A 20882-nucleotide genomic window follows, 5' to 3' on the forward strand; every position below is an offset into this window, starting at 1 on the left:
TAGCTTAGTAGCTATCTCAAAAACCAATCCATCCAGATTACCACTATCAATACCGATCTTGGAAATATTCTGTGGGGTAAAAGCAATTTGATTGAGATATATGAAGCAAAGACTCAGGCTGCTGTTTGTTTGCTGCAGAGTTAAATTGAAGATATACTTATTTCTATTCCTAGTTATTTTACTCTAAACATCGAGCACTTAAGTACATAGTTGATAATTTTTAACAAATAGCACATATAAGTACTCTAGACATCCTTGAATTGTTAGATGGTAGCAATCAAATAATCTTAATATCAAAATTATTAATACAGGATAATACTCCAAGAATTTGATCACGCCATTATGTTTTAAGGCTTGTTTATCCGATATTTTACCGCAAGTAAGTTCGTTTTTATCTTACTAATAGGTTGTTGCAGTTGTGACTTGGAGTAGGTATATTTCAATCATTCGAGGCAGAAATTTCAGCATTCGTTGTCATTGGTTAAAAAATGCATTCCACTCCTATGTTCCAGTAAATATGACCTCAATTTATAGCGTAATGCGAAAAAAAAATGATATCGGTTTGATTTCAAATGGCAAGTGTTTGTGCATTTATTTGTATTGTAAAATATTCAGCTCTTAAATAATTCTGAACGTGGAGTCAGTAGGTAAAGGTCATGCTCCACTTTCCTAAGTGGATAGCCGTGCAACGACCTTTCTGAAGAAGCGTGCTTAGGAATTGGGCAAACGGATTCAAAGATAAATAAGGAAGGAAGAGTCAGATTTTTTAATCTTTCAAAGAAGTTAAGGGCATAATAGACTGTTAAAGAGATAAGATGAAAACGTCTCATTATAATCTCATTGATATCTGTATTAGCAGTCAAAATATTTGATTATTATCACCACTGAAGAAATGGTTACTTGTAAAATCAATTGTGAAGACGATTACATTTAGATATTTATCTAAACATAGTCAATCAAAAAACTTCTTATATTATTTTATGATATGAATTATCCATTTTTCCATTCATTTTCAACTTAAATGCGCGAATTTTTTGTTTTGACCAATAAATGGTGAACATGAAGATACGAGAGTAGTTTCGCGAACCAAATTATATTCAATATTTTTTCTTGTAAACCGTGCGGCACGATCTACGTGACACATTATTATTTGTGTTTTTTTTTTGTTCGCATTTTCTGCCTTTTCAACCGAACAAGGGAGCTACGAAGTGCTGTGTGTTGAAAAATTGCGAGATTGTCGCAAATGAAATCTAATTCACAGTAGATTTGGACCATCGCTCCGAGAATTTATTGATGGTACAATGTAGTACAGGAACGGACTGACATTCAGTTCAATTTCAAAATGACATCGTAATTATCTATTATTTGGTAATTATTTTGATCAAATCGTTAATTATATTCTCCCGATATTATTTACCATGTTTTACAAATTTTGATCCGGTTATGTACTACACGTCAAGCAGAGCTTGTTTTCATAATTATTTTTTTTAAGAAATACAAGAAAGGGCTTTTCCATTTGTATAAAACTTGTATAAAACTATAAATACTCTGCATATTCAATCATCTCTTCAGTCATTGAATTGTTTTGTCAATTATTTGAAACTAATTTTTCTAAATATTACACCAAAACAAACACAATATAACTGTAGTTATCCATATCTAGACTCAATTAATACATAAATTTGATGATAAATTTACATTAAGGACTTCTTTATTTTCAGCCCACTCCTGATTCTGCAGTTTAATATTTTGTTTAAGCGAATCTACTAAATTATTCATAAATACATGCTAGAGTACTAAATTGCGTAGGGCGGTTTAAATTGAAAAAAAAATTGTGTTTACGACCGATGCACGAAAAAAAAAAAGAAATGCTTAATAGCACGCTTAAATTAATTTGAGGGATAGAATATTTGGATTTAATGAATATTAACTATAAAACCAATTTAAATGACATGGAATCTTATACGACTCTATACGTATTTTACTGTTAGTCCGGGAGCCAGGAGAAAATTTGGCTACATATAAGCTATCATCAATAAAATTTTTATTTGAAAGTATATCAATGAAAATATATTTTTTTTTGTTGGATGCGCCAACAAAAATGTATAATCGTAATACATTATAGTATAGTCAGCTGATTATTTTGTTTCCTTGAGATATTGGGATAGTTACAGTTTCACAAATTTTTAGTTGGGAAGAAATGACTAAATTTATTTTTTTTCTTATCTCATTCCACCCACCGAGCCACAGCTGACGTTCATTAGGCTTCATTATACGACTCATTGATTCATTCTACTATTTATCTCTAACTTGGTCGTGTATTTATGTTGCTGGCTTCCGGTCTATGTGTTATGATTAGTGTCTAAAGTTTCTGCGTTATGAGTAGTTCAATGAAACGTTATTTGAAAAATCCAGTGTCGCTATATAGGCGAAGAGTATGTGTTTAAAGATGGTAGAAATGTTATATCAGACTTGGTGGAAAATAACTGTTTTGATTGTTGTGAATGGAAAATATGAGATCATGGAAATCTGGTGGATGAACTACATTTGAATTGTGAACACCGATTACTTGGCGTGAACCATGAAACCATCTCGAAAACTGTTATTTTTGTAAAGTTAACATAAGCGGTTTCAATTCTTAATATCGAGTTAAACGGCAGTATCCAAGTACAAGTTCTGTTCAATATCTAGTGGAGCAAATAAAAGACCTTTTAATACATCAGTATTGATCAATAACTTAGTGATAAAAGAACGGAATAATAAATATACGAAAAAGAAACTAAATTTAGAAAATTTCGAATTTCCCAAACCAAGAGATAATAGTTGGCAAGGTTATAAGTGAAGCCGAAGAAGTTAGTAGCATAAAAACATAAAAAAATAACCAAACATAAAAGTGAAGTAGCAAAGTACGAAAACTGATACAGGAGAAGAAAATATCAAGCTAGAATACAAAAATATAAAGAATGATATCACAAGAGACGCTATCAAGAAAATTGGGAGATTCTAAATAAGAATAAAGATAAAATGAAAGACTACCAAAATATGATCAAAAAATAAAAGCATGATAGAACCACCACCAAAGCCTTCAATTTGACAAAAAGTAACCTGATCGTGCCGTTCACCAAGTCGCGTCGCCTATATACTGTTACACGCCTATATGATGAATACAGACAAAATCTTGATTCATCCGTGAATAAAATATTAGACCAATATTCCAATTTGCGTGTTCTCGAGCAGATTCCAATCTTGCTACTAAATGTTCTCTGGTAAGACGTGGACCTCTAGCTGGCACTCTGGCTAGTATACCTGCTTCTCTCAATCTATTTCGAACCGTTTGTAGGCTTATTCGGACATTACGAGCAGCCAACAGATCTGTTTGCAGCCTTCGAGCGGGGGTATGCGTAATTCTTAACGCAGTTAACCTCAAATAACGATCATCTACTACCGCGGCCGTCCACTTTATGTTGAGTGATGCTGTTCATATGACATTTCATTTTTTTTCTTTTGTATTATGAGATTTTTCTACATATCTATGGAACTTTTCTCACTAACAATGTGCCTCTCCAAACCAAAAACCAAACCAAAGATTTATATATTTTCTGTATTTATAGATCACCGAAATCTAACATTCATTCCTTTTTAGAGAACCTTCTACATTTACTCGATGCTCTGCCTACTAAAAGCAGAAAAGTTCTATGCGGTGATTTCAACATTGAATTCACTAATGATTGTCCCACTCTGATAAATGTTTTTGATTTATATCAGCTGAATATGCACGTGGATTCACCCACTCGAATTGCTAAAAGAACTTCCTCAATTCAAGATTACATAGTATCCGTCTTCCCACTCCATGATGTGAATCACTTTGTAATTAATTCAGGTCTCTCTGACCATGAAGCTGTATTCGTTGAATTGGTAATGCCAAATAAGTCTCTTAAGAAACACACTCTTAAGGAACACGTACTTCCTCCAAAAATATGAGATCACTTTTATATACAAAAAAAATTCACATATAAACTATTAAAACTCTGAAGCAAAACTATTACTACAATCCTATCTCGAGAGCTAAAAATTCGTCGAAAGAAACTTGGTCTGTTATCAATGATTTGTAAAACAAATAGCGTTCAACAAACATTATCGATCTCGACTCAAACGATTTATAATAATTTCGTGAACTTTAGTAAGAATATTAGCTCTAAAGTGTCCACATGTCGAGATGCTTTCTCTTTTCTCGCTCCTTCTATAACAATCACTGACAGTCTCTTCCTTAGACCTGTAAATAGATCTGAGCTAGAGCAAATCATACTCAGCATTCAAAACAAGACATCCTGCGGCATCGATGAATTATCAGCTAAGTTATTTTTAGCTTTTCCGGAAGTAATCATGGACGTTTTATGTTCGCTAATAAACGAATCCTTCAAAAGGGTTCTTTTCCTGACCTGTCGAAAAACAGCTATAATAGTTCCTCTGCACAAGGGCGGCGAGAAAAATAACACTAAGAATTATCGTCCTTTAAAACCTTTAAAACTCAACGATGACTTAATATGATCCTCACATTCGATCAAATTTCTTGGTCTACATATTGGCGTTGCCCTTCGGAAACACTTCCATAACTCAACTGAGAGACTTAATCATATCTACCCTACTAGAAGAAAGAAGTTGAACATTTAGTTGACTATACCTACTTCTGATCTGATGAAAAATTCCATTATCTTCAGTGCGAAAGAATTATTCAATCAGCTACCTTCTGAAATAAAAATGGCAAAAACTTTTGATAAGTTTCGAGGTTTGATAAAGGCATTTCTGCTTGAAAGATCTTATTATTCTGTGGCTGAATTCTACAATATACCATAGACATAATTCAATTTGTGATGTAAGATATGATAAACATAATTCAATAATTACTACTATTGAATTCAATTATTATTTTGTATTATTTTATTATGTAATATGAAATTATGTGCACAAAATTGTAAAATTTTCTAGTGACAATAGAGCTATCTCTCTGCCTGGAACAATATTTTCTTTTGTATATATTTCAGTATCTCACAAGTGGCTATGCTCTGCTCTTCTTTGATTGAGCAGAGTTTTTGTATTTACACCTCTTCTTCCACCCAGTCCAAAGATGATATAAGTACTAGAAAATATGAAAATATCGAGCTGCGGCTGTTAATTTCAGCAAAATGAGTTATATTTTCACACACAAAAGTGATTTATAAAAAGTTTGTGCTATGTATGTAGGTTTAAGGTTTAAACTCCATTTGTTAGTCTAGTCACTGTAGTTTATTCCAACCAGTTATTTGAAAACAGATATTTTGTTTTTTAATGTTTATTCACTCTTCTCTTTCATGTTTACTAAATATAGAGAAGACAAATAACATCTAATTAATCTACTTCTTGAAGACAAAATGAACCAGTCTCTTGTTAGAAGCAAAATATCGTTTTATTTTGTGTTGTATGACATGCAGTAACAAAGACAAAAGTACATAAACAAAAGATAGTCCTTCCGATGGAATTTATTTTTCCATTTCTGTCAGGAAGCTAATCAAGAAATTGAATTTATATTGGAAAACGTAAATTGTATAGAGGTAATGGTAGTTCTGAATTCTCTCTAATATCGTTACGAATCAATAGAACTACCTCCGCACAAAACTAAAAACGGTTTTCAGAGAGTTATCTAAAAGGTTTCATTTTAAAGTTGCTTCCTGAAGTGAATATTAGTTTGGGAGTTTGCCTGAAATTCTACATTTTACAAGTAACTATCGCGGAGAGTTATAAAACGTAAAAGAAGAAGAAATAACGAGTGGAACAATCAGAATAAAAAATCTTTGTCTCTAAAATGGAATTGGGGCATGTGATTCTATGACAGATGATGGGACAAAAAGACTTATTTTATGAACTCAAAAGATTTTATTTTTTTTTTCATTTCGTTCGTAGTTATTCTGCTTCTTAGTATTGGATTTTTTTACTTCCGATTCTTCTCTTAATAAATTTGCTATTCCTCTTAGATTTTTCTTACCCTTATGTTTGATGATGGTATTCCATGGTTTAATAACGAAATATCTACTAGTGCTACAGCAAAATAATCAAGACACATTCCAATATTATCTATATAGTAGTTTTGACTGAAATCAGTCCCAATGATTTCAATTGTGCTGATTTGATAAATAGCACTTGTAGTTTCTGAGATACCAGTCAATTGATGCTAGCCAAAAATTACTATATCATCTGAATCCCGTATTAACGTTCTCTAATCAATACTAAAAATTAATTAGTTGAATATATATTTTGGGTTATATCTGACTCAATATTCTTATACTAGGTTATCGACTTCATCATCTAAATCACTTCTTATAAATTTCCATTGTTTAACACTAAATTATAGAAATACCAAACTAAAACCTGAGCAAAGACAAGGAAAGGTGAGAAAGATTGGTTACCATCATATTAAGAACATTAACAGCTAATTTGTAAATTCGTATATGGTATACTTTCTCCTTGGACTGCAAAAAGATCATACAAAATATCCTTATTCTGTAATCCTTGGTGAACGTGAAATTAATACTGATTACTTCCGCATCTACATATTAAAATAGGATCGATGAACTAATTTGTGAAAGAATTAAACTGAGATAGATATGATTTCGTGTACTGATCCGGTGAATTTATTAGGATTGACATAAAAACATTGAGGCTGGTTAATTTATGGTGCTCAGATAAGTCTACTTGTTGAAAATACATAGAGAAAAATAATACTAAATCTTTCAAAGAGTGTTTATGTGTTTAAGTAGTATATAAGTGAGATTTACATGTAAATTTTAGTAAATAGATGTCTGACGAACAATAAATTTCGTAAAGACATACTTTACTTTCATAATAAGTAACTTAGGTTTTCAATTGACCCAATCTCGTTGATTGCCAGGTTTTCTTTTCTGATTTTCAAAATTACTTTTTCAACAGATGTAATTGTGACTAGGTTATACTGGGCGCTTCAAAATGAATAACAGTGTTTAAATGTTCTATGATATACGGGATTTCTGCGTTTTGATGCAAAAAATTTCGGAAGTGGGTAGCTGACGTGAAAATGATGCTGGGACATGAGAAAAATTTTCTTATACAACCCGTCGTTTGTGAGTTTTAGGCATTCACAGTTGCGAAACCGCTTACTGTAAAGGGACAGTCTGAAAAAATTATCATAAATTGTAATTATTCATTAAAAATACTTTCAGTAGGTAGTAAAATACGATAAAACATCTCTAATTGAACTGCATACTGTTGAACATTGTGTTACTTATATAGAGAAAAAGTTGAAATGAAGAAAAATTCAATTGTCTTTCCTAAAACCATCAAATAAAAATAAAAAAAACTATCATACATGTTCGAATCGGGCACTTCGCACTTTTACACACTTCCGGAGTCTACTAATTGTTGCAGCAGCTGCTATATTCCTCTTTCCTAACACAATAAGTTCGAATGGTGGTGGAGTAAAATACACACGATCATTTATGAACTCCAAAATGGGGTCGTCCTATACTATATCCTATACAAAAGGAACATATGAAATCATAACGGATGTTGTCATCACTTGTAACTACATATTCCGTTTTCGCGTAATGTTAAGCACAAAAAGCATTCTTCTGTCCAATCGTCATGTTTCTAACCAAAACATTCGTGTCGAAACAAAGGTACGGTACAGATATCAATAACGATTTGTAATGGTATCAGCAGTTCTATAGAGTGCTCTAATATAATTTGATCGTAAAAACATCCAGCAATAACAATTTCACTAATAAATTATTGTCCATCGAACTCAGACTGAACTTTCTCCCATGCTATTGTTAAATTCAGCACCCGTACTGTTCCTTATCGTGGAATGAATTTATTGTCAATTCTATAGTGAAGTAAATGGTAACAATAAGAGAAATATTTCGAAAATTGAATTTTTATATCGGAAAAGACATTTCGGAAACTTTTCAAGATTATTGTTTTTGTAGTGACATATGAATTATCGATATAAGAAGAATGCCGGAGATTTTTCTTCACATTTTCAGCTCATTTTTAAAAAATATTTCACGTTGTTAGGAGAAAGTACGTGATGCATCGAATCCATTTTGGTTAGGTATAATGATTTGAACGAATGATAATAAAAAATAAATCCTCAACATATATACAATATTTCAAATGAATTATAAATTATTTAATAGAATAGAACATAACTAGACATTAATAGTAGCGTTTTATCTTCTTCTGATTGTGACTCAAGGTCCAAGTTTCTTAACTTAATTGAAGCTAGATATTCGTAATACCACTCTCATTATCAATCTAGGACGTTAATTAGATAATTAGACTAACAAATGAAATCGTGGAGCTTTTTGAAACCAAAGCAAATAAAGATTCATTAAAAATGTCTAATCTCTTTAGATTCTAGACATCAAAATATGATGATTCTGCTCAACATGCCATATGCAAATATTGCTAGTTTCCGAGATACGGGGTGTTCAAAGTTTAAATTTAAATTGTGATTTTCTCAATAATTTCTTATGTTTCCACAATTTCTCTTTGAAAATTAGCAATTTGACTTTTTTTGGCATAAGGAATCATAATTTGCACTCTAATTTGATATTGCTAATAGAGGGCGCTAGTTACACTTGTTTGTCTTAATTAAATCAAAGTAAACTTTTTTTGGGCTAAACTGACAATTAAAATAATAATAGATATTAGAAAGCGTTAAATCCTAGAAAAAAAATTACTCTTCCCTGATGAGTGTAACTCAATCGGTTATCGAGTTATTTGCTTCTAAAAAGTTCAATAAATTTTTTCATAAAAAAATTTTATTATTCCTTAAATATGCAACAATAACAAATTTGTGCACATAAATAAAAAAACTTCAAAGCAAATGCTCAAAATGCCCACCATTTACTTCAATACACTTTATGATCCGCTTTCGTAAAGATCTCTTAATATCACATTCGTGAATTAAGCCGTAGTTTAATTTTTCGTTTTCTTTTCAAGTAGGCTTGTGTCACTTTTAGACAGTTTGTGTACAAGCAAAAATTGGATAATAATAAGAATAAGTAATACATTAGTATACCATTTATTAACAATTTAGTAATTAACAAGTGTAATGGTTATTTATCAAATAATGCCTAGGCACGATTTTTCCTATAATGAGATGCGTGATATGGTTTGTGTGTTTGCTCAGTCAAATTATAGTAGTCCAGCTGCGGTTCGAAGATATTCACAATTATACCCAAATCGAAAGCAACCCAATTACAAACTGTACCGAAATCTTTACAACCGCTTAGGTGAAACGGGGTCTACGAAAAAAAAATCACTGCCGATGAAGAAGATGAAATTTTAATTTGTGTTACGGAGAATCCAGATATCAGTACTCGCCGATTAAGTCTACAAACAGGTATAAGCCAATCATCTATATTTAGAATACTAAAGAGGGAAAAATTGCATCCATACATTACACTCCTGTTCAGAATTTATTACCTCAAGATTTACCTAAGCGTCTACAATTTGCCCATTTTTTGCAAGATAAACAAAATGTTAACCCAGATTATCTGGATACAACTCTTTTTACTGATGAGGCAACATTTACCAGACGAGGAATATTTAATTATAAAAATAATCATTTGTGGGATTCTGAAAATCCACATGCTATAAGGGAAACACATATTACACCACTCCAAATGTTAACATTTGGAGTGGTGTAATATGTGGGTATTTAATAGGTCCTTTTGATCTGCCAACTAATTTAAATGGACTTCTTTATTTAAATTTTCTTCAAGAACATTTACAAGAATTACTAGAGGATATACCTCTCTTGAAGTAAATGATGGGCATTTTGAGCATTTACATACATACATACATACATCCATAAATAGATACATACATATTTAAGGAATAATTTTTTTATAAAAAAATTAAAATTTATTGAACTTTTTACAAGCAAATAACTCGATAACCGATTGAGTTACACGAATCAAAGAAGTGTAACGTTTTTTTGTAGAATTTAACCCTTTATAATATTTTTATTATATTAGTTTTAGTTTAGTTTAGCTTAAGTAAGTATAGCCCAAAAAAAATTTACTTTGATTTAATTAACACAAACAAGTGTAGCTAGTGCCCTATCTCAGCAATGTTAAATTAGAGTGCAAATTATGATTCCTCATGCCAAAAAACGTAAAATTGCCAATTTTCAAAGTGAAATTGTGAAAACTTTAAAAATTATTGAGAAAATCAAAATTTAAATTTCAACTTTGAACACCCCTTATCTCGGAAACTAGCGATATTTGCACAAGGCACGTTGAGCAGAATCATCATATTTTGAGGTCTAGAATCTACAGTTCATTGATTGGATATTCTTAATGAATCACCCTGTATAGCACGTTTTTTGCGATTTTGTTTTGACTATGCGCTACATAGACGTGTATCAAGTAATAATACAAGAAAAATGAAATTATACCTTTAAAAGAATAGATAGAAATTTATCTTTGGAAATATGTTAGCTTCATCGTCATTTTAAAAATCATTTAATCAGATACAATATAAAGTATCTCAATTTAAATTTAATAAGTGTAGGACAAATCACTAACATGTGGTCCTTGTAATCCTAATAGGGCCGATGCTAAATAGATTGAGAAAATAAAGAGAATTACAATAAAAGGGCAGATAATCAAGAATATGTAGCGGTATTGTGATAAATAGTACCGAATAAAAATACAAATAAATTACACTAAAATAGACTTACATTGAGGTATGAGAAGATGATAACGATTTATAGAATTTGTGGATGATAATGTGAGAATTAATTTAGTTTCAATATTAAAAATCCGTCATTTTTTCTTTATAATGAAGGTCTAATTCACAGGTTTGTAGACGCTCAGTGAATAGAACAGCTACGGGAATTCTTTTTTTAATCGATATTATGAATTTAGGAACTATTTAAATGAAAATTATGTGTGAAGTTTGAAAAAGTTTTTTCAGTATATATATATATATATATATATATATATATATATATATATATGTATATATATATATATATATATATATATATATATATATATATATATATATATATATATATATATATATATATGTATATATATATATATACAAGGTGTTTGCTCAATAAAAAATGTCCTCTGTTTACACGAATACATAAATCTATCCTTTTTTTCCAAAGAATCCATTAATTTTCTAAACGGTTGGGAATCAGCTATGAAGTCATTTTACGTTGAATTCCGACTCTCAATTCTTTAGGTGGATTTACCCCTGTAGCAGAAACTTTTTTTTAAGATACGACCAACTGCAAACTCCAAATATTTTCCAGTTTTCTATCTATCCTAGAAGCGGGATCACTTTTTTGTAACACCCTGTATATATATTATTTATGAGATATGATGCAAAAACTTAAACTTTGAAAGCAGCTTGTTCATTATAAATATGAGTAACCAAACCAGAAATTCCAATTTAGCAATCATATGAATAGTTTTATTGATTGCATATGTGATTATTCCAGTATTTGTTACTTCATTATAACGTTCATACTGTTCTAATTGAGTAAAAAATGTATATTTTTAGCATGATTTCACGTGTTTTATCGCCAAAAAATTGATTTTATCTAGTTTTACTTATTACGGTAGAAATTAAACAAATTTTAATGTTTACTCTTAATTGCAGTACAGAGTTCAGAATATATTATATTATAGAATTATAGAATATATTGGAAACGGTAATTGTAAAAAACATTGATAATATTCACTTTCTTCAAAATTTGTGATTTATAATTCAGAACAAAAGAAGGAAGGACTTTATTTCTTATCTTTCTTTTCTAAAGGTTACCTTACCAGTATGTACTTGTGTGTCCCAGTTTACGTTCACGTCTAGACGTGAAGAGACGCATCTCTTAAATCTAGCATTTCTTTCAATCATTTTTTTGAACTTTTTCTTCCATCTCTTGCTTTAATTTAATTTTTCGCATCTGGCATATTTTTTATATCCCGTATCCACCTTGTTCACCTATCAAGCCTAGTGAGAGAGATTCGTTGGGTGTATATTGAGTGGGATTAGGATTAGAATTATTATTAGGAGATGACAGTTCCTTAGAATTGGCCCTGATATAGGAGTTGCTCCTCTGCAGAGTCGGGGTTTGTAGTAATTGTACTGCATATTTGGGCAACGGCCGTACTACACAGATTGTACCGGTTCTCGTCTGATCACCGCAGTGAAGCAGTATCAGGTTCGGTTAGTACACAGATGGGTGACCTATAAAGTCTACTACTGGTATATATGATTACTCTTTATCTCATGATTGGACCTTGCAAAATTTTTAATTTGTTCTCAATATTCAACTCTCGGAAATTTGACACCAATGTTTTCCGCTCATATGTCGCTGTTGGTTGAATTATCGTCTCCAGTGAATTCTGTTTAAAAAAATTCCATATTACATTACATATTACGATAACGCTTTTCTTAATAAATTTTTCATATAAAGTTAGTTGGTTATATCAAAAGACCGGTCTTTAACGGTGGCAAGAATCCATTTTTACATTCTCAGCTCAAAACATGCAACCAGCAGATAGGTATAAGCCAAAAGAATGATTAATGACCTGTTATCTCGCTCCGCAAGTTCTCTTCATTTTATTTTTCATTTTTACGCATTTGTCTCTATTTTATTTCAAGCCAGTATAATTAGCGTGCGTTTGCTTACGTCGCTTATGTTACTGATAAACTAGAAATAGAAAGAGAACATTCGATTAATATAATTCCTTATACTTTCATTAAAAAATAAAGTTTGACCTAATTTGATGAGAAGCTGATTATATTACATTTCAGCATATATATACAAAACATTGGTTTTAGTATCCTGTGGGATACTAATCATTTTACAATCAATATGTGTACTAAGTATTGCCGTTTTTCAAAAATTCCTGTTATTGAAATACAAAAAAATTCAGCGAAAAATTGATTTTTTGCAGCAGGAAGTTGAATTACGAAAATAGTGTCATTCACAATCACATACTTTGAAGACGACCAGTCTATTACCAGCAATCAAAAGTCTGCAGTAAGTAAGAAATAACAAATTTGAGTATAGATTGTATTGAAGGACTTCAAAAAAGGCTTAGCATAGTTCAATTGCATTCCAACTTTCCTGGAAAATTGCAGAAGTAGCAAGAAGAATGTGAACACGAATCGAATGCATAACACACTCATTCGAAGAATTGAAAACAACCAGATTGTTTCCAATACATCTTGGAGTGGAGTTCAAAAGTAGTTAGCAGTAAAAATTTGGTATCTGATCTTCTTATTAATGTTGGGGATGGACTGAAATGAATTGGAATGAAGCCAATTGAGGATGGTAAAAAACTTGCCGGTCTGAATATACACCAAATAATCTCCGCAAAGAATACTGTTAAGAACTCGTTATTAAATCAAAAATTTGGCGGTTGGCCTTAATATTTTCTTGTATTTCATAGAAGGTCCACCTATTTACAGCAGGTGGCTACTTCTTTGTTTCTTCGAATTGTTTTTATAACCTGTTTATTTTATGTTATGGCTGTTTTTATCGAGACAAGCTCCAAGAATGCCTTTTTGAAGCGAACTTTAGGTTTGCAGGAAATTGAAGATACCAGAATGGATGATATTTCATATGTCTGTGGTAACAGGAGAGCTGTTAAACAATTTAATCTTTTAGTAAACACCATATGATAGTGAAAAGTGTACCAAACGGAGTATTTAAATAAATGTGTTAAGTACATTGATGTCTTAAATAAACAGTTTAGTGTGTAAGTCCTGATAAATATTTTTTGTATGAATTAATTACGTAAGTGTGATATAAGGAATGTATGAATCTACTTCGGTGTTTTGTACTCAAATATAATCAAATTTATAGAAATAATATTACAAAACTGTACGATCAAGAACAAAAATCACTTGAATTGATGAGTTCGATACCAAATCGAATGCACCGGAAGAACAAATCATCAAAATAACTGGACAATTTATAAGGCCTCCATTTGGATGAAGACTATTATGCTAATCTGATCGATAGCTTGAGAACCAAACTTCATGGGATTAAATTGCAACAGATAAATATGATTATAATATACATTTACCGCACACTCAAGACGGTTTAAGAAGACAAAACTTGCTACATTGTCCACGACTTGTTAAGTCTTAAATCCTGTAAAAGATTCAGTTTTTAGTATTTTCTCCGAAATTTTATGAGAAGGATCGAAAGTATTACATGATTGAAGTGGAAAGCGACTCGTATTTATATTTTTTTCCTATAATCGGTCAACACTATGTACAATTAGTACTTGACAGATCACTATTATTAGAGTGTGAAGAAAAATGCATTAGTGGTGAAAATTTTATTTTATTTCAAAATAATACAATATTAAGACTGTGGAAATTAATGATAGCTACAGTTGAGATCCAGTTATATGAATAAAGTTCCTAATTTATGACAATAACAAGATAATGGAAGTTATTCAAAGTATTCGGAATGAGTGGCAAATTAATGGGATTTTCGTGTGATTAATGACTTGCATTCTTTACACTACCCACCAAACCTCATGGCCTCGAATAGATAACATAATTAAATGTTAATCAGATTAAATAAAAAGTTTTCGAGTTTGAAAGAATCTTTTGTCTGAACCGTAATTAACCTGATTTTAGGTAAAATTTTTAATCTTAAATCCGGTCGATATTACTTAGAATTAAAAAGTTACTATGAAAGACAGCGATTAGAATAAAAAAATTGGTGGAAAAAATTCCAGTTTATTTAAGCTGTCTGAATTTTCTGTCCGAATCTTTATTTATTTTCAAGTTTTGAAAGTGACGGTCTCGTTGGGTCGTTGGTAGAAGTATTCAATGTTGACAATAAATTAAAGCGATTTAATAAAAACTTCGATATTTTTTTACGTTTAACTCAATCTTCGCAAACAATATAACGAGAGTGAAGAGTTTTTGAGCACATTTTCAGAGCAGTATATACGTGAAAGACATGATAATTTTTAAAACCGTTACTTAATTGGTATAACTTTTTCGCTCAAATTACACAGCAACTGCGAAAGGATGAATACTAAGAAAGGTAAGATGTATTTGAGTTGATAGCGGATGTATTTCAAATACCATTTATTTGTCAAGAAACACAGTATCACAATAATATTACTTACATTGAAAACTTGAGTTTATCACTATAATGTAATCTCAAACCGTAAAATTTCTGAGAAATTACCCCCAATAATGCTTTTAGAATATGAAATATATAAAACAGAATAAATTCAGCTTCATATTTCAAATTCATCGCCCTGTATGTCCCTGTACATTGAATTCTTTCTCACCTGATCTTCAAAATGCTGCAACAACTTTTAGGATGGAAATGGAATGATATAAACTAAATTACTTACATCGCCAACATCAATAATTTTGCTTAAAAAAGTTAGAATAAGATCGATCTCAATAATTTTTTTACTACTAATTTCCAAATCTCAAAAATAGTAAAGACTATATCTATCTATGTAATCTTGCGTTGTGGCTGAGTTTCAACGTCTAATTAACAGTTGTTGGAGAAAAAAGGTTAGAATTGAATGCTTGATAGGGTTAATTTATTATAAATTAACCCTAAAATTAAAAAAATAAAATTAATTTTATTATAAAGTCAACTTTTTAATTAAATTTTTATTGACTGTGCTGTGAGTGGATATCAAAAAAGCAAAGTTTCCTTTTCAAATCCACAGTTACTCACAGCAAAAGAACCAATCAATTCTCACAAATTTTATTTGGAGAACTACCCAATCAGGAAAATGATAAGACATATATAATATATTTTCTTGTATTGTAGATATTTATTCAAATATAGAAATTATTATTAATTATTATTGTTATAACATTCCCAGTATAATTGAAATTGAACACTTCTACAATGGTAATTACAAAAAAAATATTAGTTCAATGAGATGGATGGACAGGATCTATTGAAAAAAATCATCAATATTTGGCTTGAGTTTTGCAAGGAATAACCGCAAATCTCCCTGTTACTGTTTAATCTTCTTCCTTTGTTTACAGCTCTTCAGAATATTATTGACCTATATCAATAGGAGAAGGCAAGCCAAGATTTCAGTTCTTCACTATCGAAACCAAATAAATTTTTCTGGACCGATATTTATGATTGTGGACTCCCATTTTTTGTCACGCCCAACGTAGACCCTCGTCAAGTCTCCCGTGGTCCCCTTGTCACTTTGGAAATCACGGTCCTACATAGTGATAATTCAACAAATTGACATTTAACAAAATTATGTTTTTTTTTTGAATCCCAATCCAAGTCATCGTGCTGCATGTAACTGTTCAATTACGGATTATGAAATAAACTTTTTTCTCCATGCCTTTCTATCTTTCATTTGGTCTTTTATTCCTTCCCATTTTATCTCCCTCATTTCAGCATCTTTTACAAAATTATCTGGAAGATCTCTTTTTCACAGATTCTTTCTCATCCTGCTTCTTCTTTTATTCCCTGCCATCTTATTTCTCCTTCTTTCCTAGATGTATTTATTTTTTCTTCCTGCTCTATCGTTTCCCTTTCTTGTTTTTGTAAGTTCTTGCTCAATATATGTTCCGTATCAATAGTTATTTTTCCATTTCCATGAAATCACCAATCCATTTCAATTGTCTTCCTCAGATATTTCTTAAGGATTAACTTCAAATTCAAATTTTCTCTAACAATCTCAATTCTATACTCTGTATTTTGCTTCTCTTTCATATATTTTGGTTTTTTCTTCCTTTCTCAAATCCTAAGATTTGTTTGTTCAACCTATTTTTCGGGCGATTTTGGTGCCCAAACTTGAAAGGGACCGTCAGATGTCTCTCAATAATATGATGTGTATCCACATTGTTCCTTGTTTTGTGAAATATGTGTTGGTTCAACTGCGAAGCTTGTCATTGTTTTATTACATTAATGAGGAATTTAATTTCATTAACATTTTTAACAGAAAAAACCAAAACTTCATAACATTACACTTAGTTCCTTGTTGTGGTTGTTATATTTAGTGGTGATTGTTTAGTTAGATTTTAATACAAAGTATTGAAATATAGCACATATGTAAATATTCTTATGATAAATTCACAATTTTCCAGTATTTCATTTCGATTCAGAACAATACAGTTTTATAAATAGATAGTGACAAATAGATATATGCATAATATATTCGAAACAATGAGCAAAAGAGCTAAAACTTTCTCTGGACACCCTTCAAGTTTTTTCTATGATATATAAAAAGGGTTTAAGAAAAATTTCAAATTAAACATAATTTAATTGTCGCTACGAATGTTTTGATTCTTGAAACAACTACTTTTTTATTTCATATTGTGTGGTTTGATACTGAGACGTTTTGTGCTGCTTCCAAAAGCTTGCGTAATGCATAGCTAGAGCCCCCTGCTTCATGACTATAAAGAACTTTTCGAGCCTCAATCATTTTTCCTGGTAAAGTGCTACAAAGAGCTATACATTTGAGAGCAACAGGAAAAGCACAACTTGTCCGTTGGATCGTAAACGCTATTTACTAACTTAAGGTATACTTATTTCAAGATCACTTTGAGATGGTAGAATCAATTAAACATATCCTAGTTTAAACAAATTTCACCGGAGAATTGGAGCTGCAAGATATTGTCTCAGAGAGGTATATGAGATTTTTTAAACTCCTAGTATTGCCATCGGATCCTCTGCAAACAGATGTAAGCAAATGGACAGAAAATGAATGGAAAGGAAAGAAATAGCAGGATAGTTTCAAGTTCTTAATAACATTGCCGAGCGTGGAGTTTCACTCATGGAAGAACAGAAACAGTTTCTACTTCTATTGACTAAGCAATTTAGAAGGTTAGGTACACTAACTTTTTTATATTGATATGTAGATAAAGCAGTAACAGTTATAAATATAATTTACATTTTTATTGAAAATAATCTTATCTAAAATCGGATTCAATTATTCATTCCTACTTTCATTTCTTCAGATATAAAATTTAAGATGTTTGTAAGGACCACTAATATTAAGTTTAAAAATTTCGTAAAAAATATAATTCACATAACAGAAGAGAATAACAGATTGCGCCAAGAAAATAAAAAAATTATCTTATTCCAAATACCATCCTAATATACAGAGTGTCCTAAATGACATATAAATTTATAACAAAATTGAAATAACGGTTGATTTATAGGAGAATATGAACTAATGAAAAATACTTTGATTGAAGAAAATCATAAAACAGAACTATGAAAAAACATTTTTGATATAAATTCCCTTTGTATTGAAATGTAATTCAATTTCATTTAAAAATAATGTTGTTCAAGTATTACTTAACAAATAAATAGCAGTTTCAATGAAGTGTTTCGAGTATAAGTTTTGAACAATTTGGAGATATTATCGTCTGCTAGTTCACGTGTTTAGGTAATTACGTTAATTTAATTAGCAAATTTGACATTTGACTGAGTTAATTGAGTTGAAACAACTTTATTTTCGGTTGCAAATTAGATTTGTATTAATCATGCCAACAAATTTCACGAAATTTCCAATTGGTTTGTCAGGTTTCCGAACACCAAACCTTAATATGTTAATTGACACTAATTTGGAAGATCGTATGCCTGTTAACGTCTCTATAATGATGAAGATGATATTCAGAAACATCTAAATATGAAAACAGACACCCAATGCTATATAGTTGCGTGAAATAGTTATTTGTAGAGATACCTATGAAAAATGATTATTGCTCGAAACTTTTATAGATTACGAATCTTTTATAAAAGTCCCATATTCTTCTACTTTGTTTTTCACTACTAGCTCGTAATGTGCCACCGAGAAAATAAAATAAGAAAAAAAATAACAAATAGTGGGGTTTAAATGAACACTTCAATGTTTTTTAAATCGTCACTGTTGTTCAGTGAATATCTTGAGTCATTTATTGTTTGGTTTCGAATGTCGATTTGGTAATACACCTGTGGGTAATCACGGTACAGTTCTCTTAAAAACACCAAAGCCTTTATCCGTGAGGTTTTCAGGATTATTAAGGTATCCCACCAACTAGACAAACGACTGGCAATTGCTCCATTAAAGATCAATTGCAAGAATCGATCGGACCCTTCAATATTCTTCAATCGCCGTCAATACATTGATCAATCTTCTTAAAGGAAGAATAATTCCAATTTTTTACAAATATAAATAATTGCGTTTTGTACATTATATTCATAAAGACTGCTCATACATTGATTAAATATGTTTGTTATAAGTTTGGTTAGGTTGAAAGCTGAAAAAATCAAAAAGTAGAATAGAAACAGTTTCACAGTTCTCAATAGTTCGATGTGTAGTGACGCCATGTACTCTCGCATTAAAAAATACATAATACAGGTTAATATATCACCAAAAACCTTTCTCAATAAAATAATGATCCTTCGACACCTGACCGAAGAATTACAAGATACCACATTTTGGGAATTCCCAGTCTTTTCAAACCTTCTTATTTTCCTACTTCTTCTTCTTCGTCCGCTACCCATTAATGAATGTTTGTAATTGCTTGTGATCATTCTATCCTGTCTTTGGTGATATGAATTGATTCTTTTCACCAATTTTTAATATAGTGGTGCCATGACATCCTCTTTCTACACATCTCCTTCTTCACTCCTTCACACTACACAAAGGGTACCTTTCGCTCCTTATCACATGTCCCAGGTATGCTGTTTTCCTACGTTTTATCGTGCCGAACAACTCACGTCCTGTTTTTATTGTCCTCAGAATTTCTTCGTTTGATATCCTTGCCGTCCATGAAATTCCCAAAATTCTTCTGGAGATAATCCATCTCAAATGCCTCCAATCTGATCATGAAGTTAACTTTCTGTATCCAGCCTTTTCTAATAGCATGCAATTAACTTAATACTTCCCGATATACTCATTTTTATAAAAACAAAAATACTCACACGACCTCAGGCAAGATATTTTGAATCGAATGGAAATTCACTCTTCCTCGGGACAGCGAATTGAGCAGATTTTGAACTCCTACATTTCAGCGAAAATACGCTGATCCTAAAGATCAGCGGCACCCGCGACTTTTTCATTTTATATATATTTTTGTGTATATTGTTGGTATATATGTATATAAAGTAACTTATTTATTGTGCTACGTCTTCCTCGACTCTACGACTAGCGTCCATAGTCTCATTGGAATCCTGTTCTATCAATTTCGAGGGTAAAGTAGTGTTTCTCTGATTGAAACGATTATATGTTTGATTGAATCGAAACAAATTCAAGCATGTAATACAAATATTCAATAAACCTCGAAACAAAATTACTAGAGTTACATACCAGCTTACCATTTCAATGCTTTTAATGACCTCTCAAAGCCCCTATGTTTATGGAAGTAATTTCTACGTATTTAGTTTTGGTTGTCGCTTACCGGATTCTGTGAATAGAATTACGAATGCATTTCCATATAATTCGAATCGCCAGAAGGAGGATATTAATAGATATAAATTTGAAAAGTAGATTTTCATAAAGCTGCTTATAGATATTGAAGGGAATTACATATAAATTATAATGAGATTCCACAAGAACAGAGATTAAGTTTGAATTGTACAAGTATGAGCTTATGGTTATCATATAAATAAACTTTGCTTTCAATTATCACGTTGGATATTCACTTAAAGAGCTGAATTGTCAGTTCTAAGATATAAAATCTTTTCCAATGACTATCCAATTTTCTGCTGTACTTAATCAATATTCCTAAATAGAAGATATCATTTTAGAAGATCTATGCTCCGTAATGAAACATCTTCATCACCTCTAGTAATACCACGGAAACTTCAGTTTTCATTTCAAGGATAT

The 20882-nt window shown here is 31.0% G+C and overlaps 1 protein-coding gene and 1 long non-coding RNA gene across 2 annotated transcripts in view; one reads left to right on the forward strand and one right to left on the reverse strand.

Annotated features, from left to right (window-relative positions):
* The window catches only part of LOC130443090 (lachesin-like), a 506360-nt gene that overhangs the window by 129033 nt on the left and 356445 nt on the right, over positions 1-20882 (reverse strand). The window lies entirely within an intron of this gene.
* Positions 9170-14657, forward strand: LOC130443091 (uncharacterized). The gene is made up of 2 exons (XR_008909824.1): positions 9170-9415; positions 12993-14657. It is a non-coding gene; the product is annotated as an uncharacterized LOC130443091 (long non-coding RNA).

Source organism: Diorhabda sublineata, chromosome 4 (assembly GCF_026230105.1).
Source record: "Diorhabda sublineata isolate icDioSubl1.1 chromosome 4, icDioSubl1.1, whole genome shotgun sequence".
Taxonomy (NCBI): domain Eukaryota; kingdom Metazoa; phylum Arthropoda; class Insecta; order Coleoptera; family Chrysomelidae; genus Diorhabda; species Diorhabda sublineata.